Below are 7,516 nucleotides of genomic sequence, written 5' to 3' on the forward strand. Positions count from 1 at the left end.
CAGAAAATTAAGGTCTGCAGAATCCACATGATTCTGAAAAAGCTGCCCCACTGCAGAATCTGTGGGTCAGTTCCACAGAAATCTGATCTCATTTTAATTCCTTGTGAATTTCTCCAATATCCATGCGTGAGGGGAGGGACTGCTCCAGCCCTGCCCCTCTCGTCAGCCTCTACTCATGGAGGGTGACTGACTGAAGAAGGGAGCCTCCTCTATCCGTGGGGGCTCACCAGTCACCACACGATTGAGAACCCTGACTTTCCCTATTCAGATACTGAATAGGGCTAGTATTGGAAGGCTTTGCTTGAACACAAAACCCTCAGGTCTGGCCGTGCCATCTTCCAGACACTAGCAAAGGATCTGATTCTAACTAGGGATATCACAACCATGTGAGCAGGGGTGCTTGAAAAAACAAATGCCCTCTGCTCGAGCTGGACCATTAATCTAGCTGAAGAAAGGGAACCTTTTTTCTCTCCAGGGCTGCATTCCCTCATGGGTAATCTGATGGGGGTTACATGCTGGCAGTGGGTGGAGCTAAAAACAGTGATGGGCAGGGCCGGAGCCAAAAATGGGTGGGTCCAAGGCCGGCCCAAAACATTTTGCTGCCTGAGGCAAAGGACAAGATGGTGCTGTCAGGAATGCCCCTGTTGCCTTCTGAAATCCTCCAGTAGCCAGAATCAACACACAGACAAAAGGGCTCTTTTCCAAGGCTTTATTTCCATTCAACCTAATAAAGTTTACGGATGCTAATTGCCTGAGGCTAAGTGGAAATACAAAGGAGCAGCCTACCAGGGGAATCTAAGAGCAGGATGTCAGTTGGTCTCTGTTTGGAGAAAAGCATGGCAAGTCTCTGAACTTAAGGAGTAGGAGGGGAGAGTCCCCCCCATCCCGTGGGGCCTTGGGGCGCAGCTGTTATGGCGCCAGTCGGGCTGAGCACCTCCTCTTGGCGCCCGCAACCTCCCGCTTGTCTCTGCACCTCCGCCTCACGTCTAGAAGCTCAAGTTGTCCCTCCCTCTCCATGCCAGGGTCACTGTCGCTCCCAGGAATGTGAGCAGGGGGGGCTCTCCCTCCAGCTTCCCTCTGAAAAGCGAGCGGGTTCCTCTCCCATGGATTATATCTCTTCCTCAGAATCAGAGCTGCTTTGGGACTCTATGGGCTCAGATCCAACCCTGACAGGTGCCTCCTTTGATTCCATCCACATACAGAAACCAACTGCACTGGCACTTGAACCTTACTTTAACACTGACAACAGTGTTAGTCCTCCATCACACCTGAGGGAAGCAGGCTAGTTTAGGGGATGTAGGACAGGCTGTGAGGCACACAAAGCTTTGTTTTCCTAAGACAGTAGAATGGCTAGAGGACTACCAGTTGCCTCACTCTGCCTAATGATAGGGCTGGCTCTGGATGGGTCAGCCCTTTTCTCTTTCTGCCGCCCCTTTTCTCCCTCTCTCCCTCTTGCTTCCACCCAGCATTCTCCTAGAAAAAGGGCAATTGGCTCTTGCTAGATATCTGAACTGATTGCATGCAGTAGGCTTCTGAAAATATTAGGCTGAGGGCCACAGATGGCTCAGCCCTGATCTAGCTCAATATTGTCTTCACAAACTGCCACTAGTTCTTCAGGGGTTCAGGCATGGGTCTTTGCCGCCCACCCCAGGAGATGCCAGGGATTGAACCTGGGACCATTCGTATGCAAAGCATGCGCTCCGAGCTACGCCCCTTCCCAGTTTTACTTGACTGATAAATTCCAATCAGTGAGGGCACAATATAATCAGCCATATGGTGAGCTAAAGGGCACTCTTGTTTACTTTTGGAAGCTATTTTTAGCTCCACCCCTTCATGTGCACGCTCTCTTGCTCTCGCTCGTGGCTCCTTACATGTAAAATTCTCTCCCCTTAAATTTTTAGCTGGCCTCACTTTAAGAAATACAAAAATGAAAATAATTTCTTCTCTCTTGCTACTTTAAAACAGAGAGCAGGGGGATAAAAATCCACAGAGGCCAAAGAGGATAAAACCACTATTTTTGTGCACTTTTATAAATAATAGATGAAGATGAAGATATTTTGGCTCTGGCATGTTACTAGAATATGGGACTTGTAACATAATGAGTCCCCTTCATGGATCACTGCCTTGTTGTGGCGAAGGGGCTTGCGTAACTCAGTGAAGCCATAAACTATGCCGTGCAGGGCCACCCAAGATGGACAGGTCATGGTGGAGAGTTCTGACAAAATGTGGTCCACTGGAGAAGGAAGTGGCAACCCACTCCAGTATTCTTGCCAAGAAAACCCCATGGAACGTATCACAAGGCTAAAAGAGATGATGCCGGAAGATGAGCCCCTCAGGTCAGAAGGTGTCCAATATACTACTGGGGAAGAGCAGAGGGGATTTCCAAGTAGCGCCAGAAAGAGTGAAGCAGCTGGGCCAAAGCCGAAAGGACACTCAGCTGTGGATGTGTCTGGTGGTGAAAAGAAAATCCGATGCTGTAAAGAACAATATTGTTTAGGAACCTGGAATGTCAGATCAATGAATCAAGGTAAGCTGGAGGTGGTCAAACATGAGATGGCAAGATTGAACATCGACACCTTGGGAATCAGCGAACTCAAATGGAAAGGCATGGGCGAATTTAATTCAGGTGACCATCATATCTACTACTGTGGGCAAGAATCCCTTAGAAGAAATGGAGTAGCACTCATAGTCAACAAAAGGATGGGAAAAGCAGTACTGGGGTACAATCTTAAAAACAATAGAATGATCTAAGTACGAATCCAAGGCAAACCATTCAACATCACAGTAATTCAAGTCTATGCCCCAACCACTGATGCCGAAGAAGCTGAGGTTGATCGGTTCTATGAAGACCTACAACACCTTCTAGAACTAACACCCAAAACAGATGTCCCCTTCATCATAGGGGATTGGAATGCTAAAGTAGGAAGTCAAGAAATCACTGGGATAACAGGCAGGCATGGCCTTGGTGCACAAAATGAAGCAGGACAAAAGCTAATAGAGTTTTGCCAGGAGAACACGCTGATCATAGCAAACACTCTTTTCCAACAGCACAAGAGGTGACTCTACACATGGACATCACCAGATGGTCAATATCGAAATCAGGTTGATTATATCCTTTGCAGTCAAAGATGGAGAAGCTCTATACAGTCAGTCAAAACAAGACCTGGAGCTGACTGTGGCTCAGATCATGAGCTTCTTGTTGCAAAATTTCAGCTTAAATTGAAGAACGTAGGGAAAACCACTAAACCATTCAGGTATGACCTAAATCATATCCCTTATGAATATACAGTGGAGGTGAGGAATAGATTTCAGGGATTAGACCTGATAGGCAGAGTGCCTGAGGAACTATGGACGGAGGTCCGTAACATTGTTCAGGAGGCAGCAACTCATTCCATCCCAAAGAAAAAGAAATGCAAGAAAGCAAAGTGGCTGTCTGATGAGGCTTTACAAGTAGCTGAAGAAAGAAGGGAAGCAAAAAGCAAGGGAGAAAGGGGAAGATATATCCAACTGAATGCAGAGTTCCAGAGAATAGCAAGGAGAGACAAGAAGGCCTTCTTAAATGAACAATGCAAAGAAATCGAGGAAAACAATAGAATGGGAAAGACTAGAGATCTCTTCAAGAAAATCGGAGATCTCAAGGGAAGGTTTTGTGCAAAGACGGGCATGATAAAGGACAAAGAAGGCAGGGACCTAACAGAAGCAGATGAGATTAAGAAGAGGTGGCAAGAATACACAGAAGAACTATACAGGAAAGATCTGAATGTCCCTGATAGCCATGATAGTGCGGCCACTGAACTTGAGCCGGACATCCTCGAGAGTGAAGTCAAGTGGGCCTTAGTTACTAACTAAGTAACTTTGTTGTTAGTAATGTTGTTACATTACTAACAACAAAGCTAGCGGAGATGACAGTATTCCAGCTGAGCTATTTAAAATCCTAAAAGATGATGCTGTTAAAGTGCTGCATTCAATATGCCAACAAATTTGGAACACTCAACAGTGGCCGCAGGACTGGAAAAGGTCAGTTTACATTCCAATTCCAAAGAAGGGCACCGCCAAAGAGTGTTCAAACTACCGCACAATTGCGCTCATTTCACATGCCAGCAAGGTGATGCTCAAAATCCTACAAGCTAGGCTTCAGCAGTATGCGAACCAAGAACTACCGGAAGTACAAGCTGGGTTTCGAAGAGGCAGAGGAACTAGAGATCAAATCGCCAACATTCACTGCATCATGGAGAAAGCAAGAGAATTCTTCGGCTTCGGCAGAGAGCTTCGGCTATTGGGCGGTATAGAAATAAAATAAATAAATAAATAAATAAATAAATTCCAGAAAAACATCTATTTCTGCTTCATTGACTACGCTAAAGCCTTTGATTGTGTGGATCACAACCAACTGTGGCAAATTCTTAAAGTGATGGGAGTACCAGACCACCTTACCTGTCTCCTGAGAAACCTGTACGAGGGTCAAGAAGCAACAGTAAGAACCAGACATGGAACAACCAAGTAGTTCAAAGCTGGGAAAGGAGTACGACAAGGCTGCATATTGTCTCCCTGCTTATTTAACTTATATGCAGAGTACATCATGAGAAACGCCGGGTTGGATGAATCACAGGTCGGAATTAAGATTGTCGGGAGAATTATCAACATCCTCCGATATGCAGACGATACCACCCTAATGGCAGAAAGCGAAGAGGATCTCAAGAGCCTCTTGTTGAGGGTGAAAGAGGAGAGTGCAAAAGCTGGTTTGAAACTCAACATTAAAAAAACGAAGATCATGGCATCTGGCCCCATCACTTCCTGGCATATAGAAGGGGAAGAAATGGAAGCAGTGACAGATTTTACTTTCTTGGGCTCCAAGATCACCGCAGACGGTGACTGTAGCCATGAAATTAAAAGATGCTTGCTCCTGGGGAGGAAAGCTATGGCCAACCTCGACAGCATAGTAAGAAGCAGAGACATCACCTTGCTGACTAAGGTCCGTCTAATCAAAGCTATGGTTTTCCCAGTAGTAATGTATGGCTGTGAGAGCTGGACTATAAGGAAGGCTAGCACCGAAGAATCGATGCTTTCAAACTGTGGTGCTGGAGAAGACTCTTACGAGTCCCCTGGACTGCAAGGAGGTCAAATCAGTCCATCCTAAAGGAAATCAACCCTGAGTGCTCATTGGAAGGACAGATACTGAAGCTGAAGCTCAAATATTTTGGCCACCTAATGCGAAGAGAAAACTCTCTGGAAAAGACCCTGATGCTGGGAAAAACTGAAGGCAAAAGGAGAAGGGGACGACAGAGGATGAGATGGCTAGATAGCATCACCGATGCAATGAATATGAACTTGAGCACACTCTGGGAGAGAGCACAGGACAGGAAGGCCTGGCGTGCTATGGTCCATGGGGTCACGAAGAGAGACTCGGACACAACTGAACGACTGAACAACAACAACATAATGAGTTGTAGCCTTCGTGATTTCAATGTTATCTCACGCTTCCTTCAGTATTTCCAAAAGCCTCCTATATTGGGGGTTTGGTGATAAGCAGATTTAATTGAAGATCATTAATTGACAAATCAGTTAAAAGTTAAATGATTAATCAAATAAACATTCTTTATTCGGCTAACCATCCTCAACTTTATCATTCTTGATATACTAATCTATAAGGTCTTGAATGTTGGGGAATGTTGTCACCTGTCTTGGGTAATTTCTTTGAAATCCATGAGACTACAATGGTGCAAGTGGTTTACAACAGGCATGAGCAGATATCAGGTTTGCAAAATCTACATTGTTTTCTTGACTAGGATTTCTGTACTTAATGCTTAAAATTCTAAGTTCTGTGCAAAGAATCGAAATAGAAGATCTGTTCCAGAATGGCTTATGGTCTAGCAGACATGACACAAAAGAGAAAAGTCAACGAATAGAAGGATGGAGAAAATAGGCCAGTTCAGAGGTCAGATATGATCCATTTCTAAATGACCAAGGCTCATCAGATCATTTCCCAGTAAATCTTAAAAGTCTCTTTACACCCAATAGTTCTCTTTGCTTTTAAAAGGGCACATGGTAGGGATCAAAAATGCATGACAGAGATCAAATGCATGGTAGGGATCAAAAATGTGTGGTAGGGATCAAATACATAGTAGGGATCAAAAATCAATAATCAATCAGCACTGGCAGTTCTGCTCCACACATCCCTCCGTTGTCAGAGAGACAGGCCAAGTGGCTACACAGAACACGGCCTTCTCATTCATGGTGCCTAAACTTTGGGGTGCCCTCTAGCACAGTCCAGCTTGGCTCCCATTGTGTTCACTTTTTGGTGGCCAGCAAAGACGTGGCTTTTCAACAAGCTTTTGTGCTTAAACCTAGCTGATTTTGTGATCACACATATGTGTGTATGTATTTTGAGGCAGCTGCTGATTCCTGAAATAACCTGGTTCCTGGTCACTTTAAGGCTGCAGTTCTAAGCACACTTGGATTCAATAGGACTTACTTTTGAATAGACATGCATAGAATCAAAATGTTAGGCTGTACCCCATACCCACATCCTTGGAAATAAGTCCCATTGAATTCAGTGGTTCTTACTTCTGAGTAGACATATACAGGATGGGGACTGCGGTATGTCAGAAATTGGCTCCTCCCAAAGGAACCTGTTTATGAACTACCCTCAGGTTCTGAGCGCCCCCTTTGCCGACAGAAGTGTGGCTGGTGAGAATGAGATCTTTATAGTTATGGTGTCCAAACTCTGGAATAGGCTCCCAAGAGAGGTTCATCTGAGCCCCTATTTGCCCATGTTTAAACAAGCATTTTTGAGTCAGAGCCTGTAATGATATATATTTTAGTCTACTGTTGCTGATATAGGGTTAGTTCCAGACATAGTCATACTTAGCGTAGGCCCACTGAAATCAATGGGACTTAATTTAGTCAAGTATTTCAATGGGTCAACACTAAGTCTGGATCTCAACCATGCTTTCTGTGATGACGTTTTAACTGCTGGTTGTGTATTTGGTTTTATTGTTAGGATTGCCGAGTATATTTTCAATTTTGTTTGTGATTTATTTTGGTCTGTATTTTTAATTGCAAGCCACCTTGAGTTTGATTTATTTTGGTCTGTATTTTTAATTGCAAGCCACCTTGAGTTTGATTTAACCAGAGGTAGTTGGAGTATAAACTCCAGGTTTCTGAGGGCCCTTGGGAAAGTTACTTTCAATGAGCCCCTTCCCTCAGTCAGTCTCCCTTCTCACCCTCATTGTCACTAGCTGCCATTACTCTTCCTCTTGTTTCTCATCGTTGTTCCCACTTGCTTGCTTGGCAGGCAGGCAGAGAGCATGTAGGCAGGGGCATCTCCTGATCCTCCTTCTCACCACCAGTGTTGTCTGGGCCAGAGTGAGAAGCAGGTGAGCAAGCAGGTTGCAAAGGTTCAGGGGGCTCTTTTCAGTGGGGCCCCTTCATTCTGTGGTTTTAGGTTCTTTAGTTTAATGTCTGTTTTTTATTGGTTCCAGGGCATAGTCTGAAGGCACATGAGGCAGCCACCTAG

Source organism: Heloderma suspectum, chromosome 8, assembly GCF_057233095.1.
Source record: "Heloderma suspectum isolate Gila_16-S chromosome 8, 16-S_ref, whole genome shotgun sequence".
NCBI classification, from domain to species: domain Eukaryota; kingdom Metazoa; phylum Chordata; class Lepidosauria; order Squamata; family Helodermatidae; genus Heloderma; species Heloderma suspectum.